We start from the raw sequence: 13,530 nt of genomic DNA on the forward strand, positions 1-13,530 counted from the left end.
CAAACTCCTTAAATGATGATTCAGTTGGACTCCATCTTTTCCAAAGAAAACTTACTGGTCCTGCTACTAAATGGTAGATTGAGTTACCACGAGCTTCTTTCGACAACTTTATGACTTTAGCTACTACATTTCTAACCCACTTCTAGTTACCTATCAGATACGAGATTGGAACGAAACTCATAACCAAATTTAAACAAACTACTGCTACCCATATATCAGATCATATTCATGAGTGGCGGCGTCGTCGTCGAATGGTTAAGACATATGTTCCCGATCAACGTTTAGCTTAGTGGTTCATAAAATCCTTGTTGCCATCAATCATCACGGATGTGGAAAAAGGTGGATTCATCACAAAAGAGCAAGTAATTTCTCGTGCCCAATACCTGGATTTGATTTACACACAGTCTGACACGCTCTACGACAAAATTCCCAATGCACCCCGACAAACTTTAACTATTCCTCCTCCTCCACAATCGAGTAAGGACTCTCATGCCGATGATGGTGTGATTGGTTCTTCGAGCACGCAAATGGTAGGAAGACCATCTGGTCAAAATCTTTCCATTACCAATCAAACTACCAATGCATCAGAAAATACTCTTTCTTCTGAAATTAATGTCACGTCATCTGACAAAGGAAAAAATCAAAAGCAACCAGGAGGCAAGAAAAAGGGGAAAAACAAGAAGAAACAAGATAATTCCCCTCAAGAGAAATCATCTGATTCCTCTACTTCGGCAAGGAAGCCTCATTATCCATGTCTAATCTGTAATGACGAGAATTTTACAAGAGATTGTCCACACCACTCAGAGGTCTCTAAAATTTTAAAGACTTCAAACACATCTAAAATTTTGACTGATTCGTTTCCATACCCAAAGACACATTTGTTTGCAACAGACCATGCTTCCACATCCCAAGTACTCATGTTATCCATCACAAAGCCACAAAACGAAGCTTTTGTGTCAACGAGAAACAAATATTATGGAAATACACTGTCATCATCGAATAATCAGGCCACTGATCAACCTAATCCTTTGACTTTGACTTCATCTAAAATATTCCACCTATTGTACCAAAATTGAAAATAAAACCACCAAAGGGAGTTGTGCATAGATCAATATTTAACCCTCCGGCTCAAGCAACTCAGAACTATAACATAGTGGAAGATCTTCCTCAATCACCTTATGCTATGTCGACACTTGAGGTGTTACAAAATTGTCCCTGCTTGAAACAGGCTTTATTGTCAGCAATAGGTGGAGTAGATCCTACGGATTCTAATCTTGTGGTTTTTAACCATGCGTGATATACACCACAGTTACCAGCGCAGTTAGATTTCCTAATTCAAGTAAAAGCTCTCAATGAGAATGTTCATCGAACTATTATTGATGAGGGGGCATCTACTTGCATTATGTTAATGAGCTATTGGAAAGCACTTAGTTCACCGTCGTTGTTGTTAGTGTCAGTCTTTGCAGCCTTCCTCCAGTGATCAAACATGCTCTTACAAAGTGATTTTAAGGTGTCCAGGTCAAATTTTGTCATTTCAATGAGTCTTCAAGCAAAATTTGGTCACTAGGAATTAGGTCTAGGGTTTGATTTTACCCTTGTCAAAGTTGTCCAAATGACGTTCCATGTCACCATTCAACTGAATGTACCATCATTCAGAGAGTTTTCATTATCATGTCAAGTCCCACTGGGTCATTTTACACCTTGTTCATGCTTCAATTGCGCCTAGGTAAGGTCATTTCCCTCTCATAGGGTTTTGAAGGCAATTTCTCTTGGATGGTAAAATCATCGGCAAAACTTGTATCCTAATGTTCATACACCTTCCCCTATCCTTAAAGTACCTTATCAAACACTTCCCATCACTGAGGTCCCCCATATTCCACATTTTTGTACAAACCCTAGTTTCTTGCTACAACTTGGCAATTTTCTAGCTTGGACCCGTGTTTTGCCTTTTTGGACCCCTTCCCCTGACTCAATCTCTGAGATTTCACTTTCCCCTACTTCCTAACATCCATCCCTACTTCCCAAAATTTCCTCAAGAATTTAGAAGCTCCCTATCCCCTTCATTTCGCTTCATTTCGACAAATCCCTTGTTCCACACATCGGGGTAGGTTTCACTCAAATGATGTTTCTAACCAAGGAAAGATGAATTTGGAGAAACTAAGAGATTTTTTTGTCCACAATAGTGCAAGGAAGAAAAGCCTCCTGCAGTTTTTACACAGGTGTCATGGTTTTAGAGAAATGCCAAAAATACAATTGCCTCAGGAGAATTGATGCACCTCTGAAGTGACCTTGGGAAAATCAATTTTTCTCCTAGCTCAGTTGGCCAAATGACTTTCTTGATGAGTCAAATGATAACTAGACACAAATATATTTCCAATGAGCTATCATGATCTCTATTTTGGGTTGAGGAAGGCATTCAAAAGTTGACTGCAACAACACTCTGCCTTGAGGGAACCTCATTTGGCACATTTTGAACAGTCTTGGGAGATTTGGTTTCTTATAGGGAAAATGAACTCCAAAATGAAACATTCCAGTCCGGATGGAAATTAGACTCCAAGACCTTTCCAATGAGATATCCTGCACCCAATTTGGACACCAGGAAGGCCTCCAAAAGTCACCTGCAAAAAGGCACGGTGCACAGAGGGAGCGCGGCGCACAGAGGGAGATTTTTCAGTGTAAATTTACACTAGCGCGGCGCACATGGGAGGCGTGGTGCATAGGGCTCAAAGGCCTGAAGTTGACTAAAATCTTCCTCCATAACTACAAATTCTTCATTCCACAAGGTTTCCACAAGCAAACAAGGCCATTGTGCAAATCAAGGTCATAAAGAAACGTTGCAAAGCGATTAGGAGAGCAAAGGGTGCATCGTGCGTGTTTGAGTGAGTTGGAGGCAATTCCAAGGAGCACGGCGCATATACTCAGGGGTGTGGCACACACAGAGGGCACAACACACACATACCAAGGGCCGAAACAAGTGCCAAATCACTCCAAATTTTTGTGAATGCTATCAAATTGAAAGGTAGGCTTTATAACATCACTTGCTCATCAAATTTTATCAATGATATGATGGTTTATAACGATGTTTGAAATGCAACCAAATGCATAAAATCAACCATAAGAAATCACCAAAAAAAATGAATGGCTAGGTGTTGTGGGGAAAAGTATCCAACACGGAATGACCCTATCCCACTCTAAGGGTGACAGTTCCTTAGCAACAGCTGAAAGCAAAGCTATCTAAAGTTTCTTCTTTATGACATGCAAGAGATAAAAGGAAGAGATCCACTTACCGATGTCTTGCGCAAATGGTCGATCCAATCTCCTTTGATTGCCGCTTGCTCCCAACTCCAAGTCTTTTCACGGGCCCAGCTACACGAGATCCTGCAAATAAGACAAGAAAAGGAAACTACAAGAAGCATGCATTCATAATCGATTCAAGGATTAGCATAAATCAAAGACGCAAGTAAGACAATACACTATTGAAACACATGCAAATAGAAGAAACCTCAAATGCTTTATTAATATATGGAAGTAAGGTTCAGGCGGTGATACAACCATGAGAGGTCCAATCTAGCATCACCTTCCCGACGGAGAGAAATCTCTTCTTCACCCCCCTCAAGCAATCACCCAATACTCTCAACTGTAAACCAACAACAATTCTCTGCACAAAATTCCGGCCTCCAGATCCCATGGGATGAGATCCTTATATAGAGTTTTGGAGTGAAGATAAGTCAGCTTGGTGTGTGACTTGTTGTGCTCTTCAACTCCAGTTGTTCTTCAGTCCTTCACTCAGAGTTTCTGCCTTCCACTTGGAGTTTTAGAAGCTCTTAACTCATCATTAGGCGAATCTTTTGATCACATGCTTTTCTGGAAGCTTCCTGGGCACTGGCACATTGAGAAAAAGATTCCTCCACATGTCCAAGTACGCCCAACGCAGGTAGCCTTTGTCCTACCTGCTATGCAACGCAGGTAGCCTTTGTTGTACCTGCTATGCAGCGCAGATGCCTAGTGGAGCAGCTGCTTTGATCCAAAACTGACCTGTTTTTGAGTGTTTTTCAGTGGAGAACTGATCTGTAGTGCTGTGGTTTGCTGACCTTGTTCCTCTAGGGGTAGGAACAACATGTTTAGGGACTTTGGATCCCTCAGATTATTGACATTTCATTCTTTATGCTGTAAGGCACAAAAATGTCTATAACAGTTGCCCCCTAAAGTATGAGGTCGTTTATCGGGTGAAATGCTTTATTAGGAGGATCCGAAGTTCATTCAATCGCTGGGAGGTGACCTGTAACAAAATACAATACAATACATTATCTTTTCATACTTTCTTTTCATGATCTAGCTGATGCGGGCATTTCCCATGCTCAGCTTTATAAATACATTTGTTGTACATAAACAGACGATCGTCTGATAATAGACTGATAATTCTCTGCTTTTAATTATCATCCTTTTAGTAGGATGACCATCTGCTGCACATGTCTATGTCTTTATCTCCTGAATATATATCGCAGCCCGGATGGATGAAACTAGATCCGGGGTCTTCAAACTTCCGATCTTCACACTAGTACAACTCGATCCATGTGAGAATTTCTTGAAGTCGAACATGGAAAGACATCGCTTGATTACCAGTCAATAATGTAAACCGTTAACAAGCGCGAGAGGAATCACCGATAATGATGATGACCCTCAAGGTACTGCAGCATAATTCACGTGGCGTGAATATAGGATCTGACGTCGAACACCACGCAAAGTATTCCGGTCGAAGGTCATTAATGTATACCTATCGCCGGAAGTGAGAAACTTGCCATTGAGGCATGCAAGCTTCAAAGTACTGAGGGGGTGTTCCTAGATCAACTTCTTGGATAATGAGCTGATGTCGACAAGAAGCGATCCGTCAAAGGAGGGCCTTAATGAATCCCACATCAGTGACACGGAACGAAGCTAGTGATGATGGTGAAAACGATCTGTGAAATATGATTCAGGGTGGCGGTCATGGAAGGATGAAAGATGATGTATGGTAGTGGATGGGACCCGGTTGACACTTTCTGAATGACATCTCTTGAACATATAACGACACTGATGTGATGGATCGGTAGCATTACCCCATGTATGGATGGTATGGCGAGACCATGGTGAAGGGACCGGTGAATGATAATAACCCAACCCGATATTTACGGAGGCAAAAGTGTCATGTTCAAGAGCGACCTGCTACCATTAAGCTTTGAGGTTCTCCCCAATTTTTCCCCAGTCATTTCTGACCAGTACCTCTTTATTTTTGTCAAGCTTGAGGAGGATAACATATGCTTGATCTATAACCTTCCCTTCAGGCAAGCCCATCGCTATGTTTTTAATGAGCTTAGCGATAGGGAAACTCGTTCTCGTCTAAAGACAAGTTTGTCGCTATCTAATATTTTTAACGAGCCCAGCGACAACGACAACTCGGTCCTTTTCATTTTTAGAGAGTCTGAAAAGGGTACATAAAGTGGACTCCAGGGGTCCTTTTTCGTCATCTAATCCCTTAAGTCCGAAAAAGTATAAAACAATACAGAAGGGATGAATGTTCGATATCTTTATCGAGCCGAACTAGACAAGCGCTCGATCCTTTTGTGCAATAATCCCTCAGGTCCAAAAAGATTAAAATCTAGAGGAGGGATAGCTCTTCCAGTCCTTTTAACGAGCTGGAAGGCCAAAACTCGGCAAACTTTTCATATTTTACGAGTCAGTGAAAAGAGCTCAAAGAAGACTCGTCTTTTGAGGAACGAGTGATAAACAGGGATAGCAGCAGATTCCAGGTACAGGTTGGAATTTTCCAATCACGGCAGTATTACAAGGATGGCTAGGTGAAATCACTCTTCGCAGCTGTTCCTCAAAATAGGTAAACAATCAAGTGGATGTGAATGATCGGCCAAATGAAAAGTGGAGGTGACGGTGCACAAACACGACCAAGGCTTTTACGGCTGATGATTTTCAGGTCTCAAATGGTTATTTACCGGTTCATTTTTTCCAGTGAGCTTGAACTCTGGGGGAAGCCTGCTCACAAGCTTATGTTTATTTTTTAACGAGCATGAATTTCCGCATCAAAACTGCTCGGATCTTGCGTTTATTTTTTAATGAGCATGAACTTTGCCAAAACTGCTCGTTCTTACCAGTCATAAAGTAGAAAGGTCTCATGGAAGATCACTATTTTTTAAAGAGCTTCATCTTCCTACGCTTTGCTCCATATCCTCTCTTCATGCAAGCTGGGTATCGGCCCATCCTATGGGTTAGAGGGGTTAGTCCTACCTAAAACTAAAAAGCCGCCCGCGCTTTCATTCCAAGAGGTTTGCATGCCCCCAGGTGTAAGTCGAATTTCAAGGTTACCCCTCAATTTGCAGGTAAAACATTTGTTTTACCGGGAGAGGCCTACCTCTTTCTGGTTACCCAAAGAATGGTTTTATTTGCTGCCGCAAATGAAACTCTTTCTTCGGCGATGTCTATCATTAGGGTACACAAAGATGGTTACAATCTGTGGCAACAACAGCGTCTCTATCTTTGGGGGCTACCCCTACTTATCCTTTAAAACATTTGTTTTAATGGGTGAGGCTGGCCTTTTACCCAAAGCCGGTACCTACTTGCTACCACAAACGGATCCCCTTCTTTGGTAGAGCCTACCTATTTAGACAAAGGTGAATGACCTTTGTCAAACAAGTAACCTTGACAGAAGAATCCTTTTCCAGAACAACCCCATCCCTAACAGCCCCTTCTGAGAGTCCAACTCTCTCTTTGTCTTCTTGTCCTTCTTCTCCACGAAGATGGCTCAGAGGAAGATTCACAAAGATGAAGGAGGGGGACGGGGTACGGACTAGTCATATTCTTCCGCGGAAATTCTACTTTACACCTAAGGTTTTTTCTGCCTCCAGAGCAGACCGGGATGCATGCCCCCTGGGCTCCTGCGTTCCTTTCCCGAATCACTCGCCTTCATCAGGAAGAAGAACCGGGGGAAGAGACCTTTCTTGATCGAAAAGACCATTGAGGATAGGTATGTGACTACTTGCGATGTGTGATCCCGGAAGTGAAAGTTGGTCTACGAGCTTGACCATTCTTCCTTCGTATGGAAAACACATTATTCGAAAGAGTGAGGAGACTATTGCTTCCATGCAATATATGTAGTCTCGTCCAAGGAGTAGGTTATAATCCAAGGGTCCTTGGACGACCATCAAATTCATCTTGACAGCCTTCCCTTTCAGTGTAATAGGCACATTAGGTAGAATCCCTAATGGTCGACTGGTTCCTCTGTCAAAACCCGAGAGACGCCTTGTCTCGGGCAAAAGCGCTGGGCAACCCAGTGCTTTCCAAGCAATAGAGGATAGGATACTCACAGATGCCCCTTCATCAATGATAGTTCCAGCCATCACCATTTTGTATATTTGGACTATAATTCTAAATGGTATACTGGCTGGTAACCGGGGTCTGCCTAGTTGGTTCCAATCAAAGGACACAATCAGGTTGCTTGGTGGTGGGACCGAATATACGGCCGGGTATGATCCTGAAGATGCTCCTTCCTGCGATAAAGGAGTGGGCAAATTTCCCTGACGTTCATCAGAATCGGTGTTGATGAAAAGAATCTGGACGGTGTCATCCTTATTCTCTTCGGTAGGGGTGTCAACTGAAGATGAATCCTCAGTGACTGTGGTATTTGAAGATGAAACCTTTGAAGGGAGAATCGGGTCAACTGCCGTTTCGACCTTTGGACTTCCGTCCGGTCCGGATTCAGGAGGTTCACTTTCAGTGATTGACACTTCAGCTGGCCCTCTGAGCAAGACAGCTGTATTTTCGACCAACGAAGGACCTGGCGCGAGTTTTTGATATCCAGGAGGAAGTAGCACCGGTGCCACCGGTTGATCTTCCAAAACTCTCTTTGCCTCGTCTAAAAAGGGACAACGGCGAAGGGTGTGATCGCCTTCACACAGTTCGCAGGGGAATCTCATCCCTCTTCGTCGTCTGCGACCTTCACTTTCGTTGGTCGACGGTAAGCATTCAACCTGACTGTCAGAGGTTGACGCTTCCGAACTGTGCAAGCGAGGGGACCAGTCCCTTAGTATCCGGGGAATACTGGGACAATCATTATGGAAGTGGTTCCCTCTACATATGACACATGGCGACTTGGGCCCGGTCCGTGCTGTGTGTGGGTTTTCGTTAGATACCTTCTGCTTGCCCCCAGGCGCCTTTGGCTCCTTCTGCTTCTTTTCTTTCTTCTTCTTTTCCTTCTTCTTTTCTATGGGAGCCGCGCTTTTGGCGGCTTGACCTTTCGAAGAAGAAGGATCGGAGGAAGGCTCATAAGAAGTGGAAGGCTGGAGGGTAGTTCTAGACTGGTCTAACTGTTGACTCGACTGTTCAGGAACCGTGGTGGTCTGAACTACAGCGGTTGAGAATAGCCAAACTGGCAGGCCAGTTGTCAGTCCTGGAAGCGACAATGTGGCCATGTGGGGCGCACCAACTTCTCCCCAAGAGGAGAAAGGGCTAGGGGTCCCCCCCTGTGGGATCCCTTGGTTGGTGTGTTCCATGTTCTCAACTTTAAAGATCAACGTAGGAATCAAGGGTAATTATGTTCCGTTTAAGATTAATTTTATATGACGACGCTTTAGACACAACTTGCTTTTTCACTTTTTAAGAGTCGAGAAAAAGCTAAAGATGACTCTAGTCTCCTTCGATGTATTAACGAGCCCGAAGTGACAAATGCTCGGATGGACTTTTTTAGTTATAGAGTTTGAAAAAGGCCAAAAGAAACTACTCTGGAGTTCTAGGCAAGGGTGTGCCAAACCTTTCACGAAACCACAGAATACGTTTTACGGTACGAGTGGTCGATCTTCGTGAATGCTGTGTTCACTGCATCGTGATCAGTAGGGTGGCCGACACGGCTTCCTATGGATAAAGGCTTTGTTCCTATAGGGGTCCCCCAATATACGCGACGGTACGCGGGGGCACAAGTCCGTATTAGTGCTATCGTCCCTCAGGAGGAATCACCCACCTTCGTAGAGATCAACAATCACTATGTTTAACGACGCCGGTTCAAGTCTCTACCTAGACCTCTACTGTGTTTCGTTATGTTTCAAAGTGTTGTTAGATAAATTCAGTTCTTTTTAGGTTGATCTTGCTTAGCAGTTTGCCTTTATGGATCACCACGTGATGTATGAGACAACTCCTAAATGCAGTCTAAGAATGATAAGCAAGCTTTTTCAATTCTTTCAACTTATGAAAACCTTAACTACTAAAGGAAAAGAAAGACATCATATTTTCAAACAGATCATAGAGCACACACTGATGCACTTTTCCTAAATCGACATGCAAACTGTCAAAATGCACATGCACAATGCAAGTATTTCTTTTCTTCTCTCTTAATGTTTGGTGTATGACAAAAAGAAAGCTGTTGTACGATTTCGAATTCAACTCCAAGCGAAAGCAAACAAGTATTGTCCAATAATCAAAAGAACACCTTAAGATTCACTCATCTCAAACACAAGAAATACTGAAATTCGAACCATATAACGAAAGCAAATGCTCAAGCAGCTATGAACAGCAATAAACTAGCTCTTAGAATCACAACGACACTTTCTCACAGGTCTAGATCCAAGAGGTCATAGCAAGACTAGTTCACTTTCGCTATGGGAAACTGTGAATGAAAGCAAGAAATACAATAAGAACAATCACGGTTTCTTCATACAATTGAGGCGGAATGAGGGCAAAGAAAGGTAGTTTCAGCTGGGTATACAGGTTGACAGCAGGCTGCAAAAACAATACTGAAAACTGGGCAACAGACAGTGGAGAATCCAAGTTGCACAAGGAAAAACTGGATCAGCGCAGGTGCTGCACTGTGAATCTGAGATGCAGCGCAGGTAGCCCCTTCGGGACCTGCGTAGCAGTGCAGGTAGCCTTTGTGGCAGCTGCACTGATGAGACAAGTCACGTCTCTCTCAGATTCCGGGTCACAGTTTGCTCAAAAATGAGCGGTTTTTGGCCAAATCAGAAGCTATCAGTCAAGTATACTCTAGAGGATGATTAGGGAAGATGAACACTATCACAAAGAGCTAAAAAGAGTCCTTTTGGATCAGCTTTTTAAATCATGAACATGCCCAGCACTGGGCTAGAGTAGCTGCCCTCTACTTTGCATTCGAAGGATTCGAATGCAGTTCGATTCGGTACTCCCTTTGTTCAAGAGATAAATAGCAAGAATACACAAGCTACCAACAAGACACGATCCCCAGCGGAGTCGCCAGTTTGTTGTGGGGAAAAGTATCCAACACGGAATGACCCTATCCCACTCTAAGGGTGACAGTTCCTTAGCAACAGCTGAAAGCAAAGCTATCTAAAGTTTCTTCTTTATGACATGCAAGAGATAAAAGGAAGAGATCCACTTACCGATGTCTTGCACAGATGGTCGATCCAATCTCCTTTGATTGCCGCTTGCTCCCAACTCCAAGTCTTTTCACGGGCCCAGCTACACGAGATCCTGCAAATAAGACAAGAAAAGGAAACTACAAGAAGCATGCATTCATAATCGGTTCAAGGATTAGCATAAATCAAAGACGCAAGTAAGACAATACACTATTGAAACACATGCGAATAGAAGAAACCTCAAATGCTTTATTAATATATGGAAGTAAGGTTCAGGCGGTGATACAACCATGAGAGGTCCAATCCAGCATCACCTTCCCGACGGAGAGAAATCTCTTCTTCACCTCCCTCAAGCAATCACCCAATACTCTCAACTGTAAACCAACAACAATTCTCTGCACAAAATTCCGGCCTCCAGATCCCATGGGATGAGATCCTTATATAGAGTTTTGGAGTGAAGATAAGTCAGCTTGGTGTGTGACTTGTTGTGCTCTTCAACTCCAGTTGTTCTTCAGTCCTTCACTCAGAGTTTCTGCCTTCCACTTGGAGTTTTAGAAGCTCTTAACTCATCATTAGGCGAATCTTTTGATCACATGCTTTTCTGGAAGCTTCCTGGGCACTAGCACATTGAGAAAAAGATTACTCCACATGTCCAAGTATGCCCAGCGCAGGTAGCCTTTGTCCTACCTGCTATGCAACGCAGGTAGCCTTTGTTGTACCTGCTATGCAGCGCAGATGCCTAGTGGAGCAGCTGCTTTGATCCAAAACTGACCTGTTTTTGAGTGTTTTTCAGTGGAGAACTGAACTGTAGTGCTGTGGTTTGCTGACCTTGTTCCTCTAGGGGTAGGAACAACATGTTTAGGGACTTTTGATCCCTCAGATTATTGACATTTCATGCTTTATGCTGTAAGTCACAAAAATGTCTATAACACTAGGGTTGCTAAAGTCAGTTGTTAGTGCCAAGGTTCTATTCCACCCATCATTTTCCCCTCACCTACCATTTTTCCCACCCTCCCTTTATCATTTTTCCTAAAATCCCTGCCCTAAACTACTACCAAACCCTCTCCCCTATCCCTCCACTATTTGGTCAACATGACACCCAAAACCCTACCTTGTTAAAACCCCAAAACCTACCCTAGCAAAATACCCAAACTCCTCCCATATCCTTAAGCCAATTTCTCCCTATAACCCATATTCCCATTACATTACTCCCTTCCTAATACTCCCTGTTTCATTGTTCCCCTTGGTGACAGACATCACAAAGGCACCCAGCCTCACACCATCATCAAAGGGCAGCCTAGGTACAATATACACATCAGTCATGGCTTCACAACATTCATCGGAGTATAAGATGGAGACACACAGTGATTGGCAAAAGAAAACAAGGATAGGGACATGCTCAGGAACATGAAAAACCACTATTAGGCATGGAACAAGGTTTGCAAGGCACGAATAAGGAATTTGAAGGCAAACCTAAAGAAGGCATCAAAAAGGCAAAAGAGGAAAAAAGAGCATGATCGACTCTGGATATTGGCAAAGGAAATCCTCGGCCCACCATAACACTTAATGAAGAAGCTCCAGACCAAATTTCAAGAAATTTGGAGCACATTTTGAAATTTTGAAATTTTTTGTGCAAAAAACAGGTTTTTCTCCCTGTGCACCGTGCCACTGGCGCGATGCTAAAATTCTAGAGCTCCAAATGAGGAATGGCTTGCATTTTTGGATTCAACATGGAAAATTATGACTACTGGTGTCCGGGCAAGGGATTTGGGCAAGATATGGGTCTCCTAAAGGTCAAAAAACACCCAAAAATGGCCTCTCTACCACTTTTTTGACACACAGAAAGTAGTCTTGGGAGAATGGAGATCTGGAGGGGAAAATGAGCACCAAATTTAAACATTATAGTTGGGTTATAAAGTAGACAGGACAGGCTTTCTAGCAAGCCCACTTGGGCACATTTTTGACACTTGCAAGTTCCCCAAAACAGGCCCAAAAGTAGCGCAACGCACAGAGAAAATGGTGCGGCGCACAGAGGAAAAATTGCCAATTTGCTTCCGTTTCACGAAATTTCGGTTCGCGACTTCTCCAAGTGGGCTCGCTCATCTACACTTCGGTTTTTTGGCACCAAAGGCGGAATTTAAAGTGTTTTTTCTCTAGATTGGCTTCTATCCAAGTGGCAAAGGAAGGCAAATGGTCACCCCAAGCCAAACGTCATGTTTTTAGCGCTGCACCTGTAGCTGATGGTTGGCTCTCCATCTCCATTTTGTCATGATTCGAGTAACTCCCCAACCCTTGGGAGTTCTATCTCTTCCTTACACATTCTATATATTGTATACAAGCTATTTGCAAAGGGTTGGTTGGCTTGTAACTTCTGGGAGACTGTGGGAAAGAAACTTTGTTTCTTCACTGTGTATTTTTTACAGAGAATTAATGAAAGGCAGCAGATCTGTTTCATGAGATTCTTGTGGTTGTGAGTGTAGAAAATGTGTCTCTTATGTTTTCATATGTATTTTGTTATGTTTCATAATTCAATTCATGTTCATTTCCTGTGAAATTTTCTGAGTGATATTAGGTAGAATTCAATTTTATTGCTCTGCCTATGGGAAAATTTCATGTTCAATGTTATTCTTCTGTTGAAAAGGATTCATGTCACTATGCCCTTTTCAATTTCTTCAGCAATCTATTCATGCTGTGGTACCTCAAACTAGCTTGTTACATTTTCCGCCTACCTTTCCTCACGGAATAATCTGTGCCTTTGTATTAAATTTTTTGTTCTTTGCTGAGCACCAGTCCCATAACATCCCAGAAGCTCGGTCATTCATAAAATTGTTTCCAGAATCCCTATTCACTTACTAGCCTAAGGTAAATATTGCATTGCAAGTCATCTCAGACCGTTTTTTATTATCTATTCATTGAGCGTGACTCGAAGAGAGTCCTCTCCTGCTCTGGTAGGGCTAGCTACAAGACTAAGCGTGGTTTGTGGTTACCCTAATTTTTGCCTTCCTTCAGCCTGAGGCAGATTTAGGTGCTAACATAGTGGCGACTCCACTGGGGAGAAAATGGTTTGCTTGAAGATTTTTTTGCCCCAGTACGTCTATCAAGCTCAGATCTAATGGTTGATGGTGAACAACGATTAGACATAAGAAGACGGCTGAAATCATTCACC

Source organism: Pinus tabuliformis, chromosome 7 (assembly GCF_031772625.1).
Source record: "Pinus tabuliformis cultivar Carrire ecotype Pingquan chromosome 7, CPIR1, whole genome shotgun sequence".
Lineage (NCBI taxonomy): Eukaryota > Viridiplantae > Streptophyta > Pinopsida > Pinales > Pinaceae > Pinus > Pinus tabuliformis.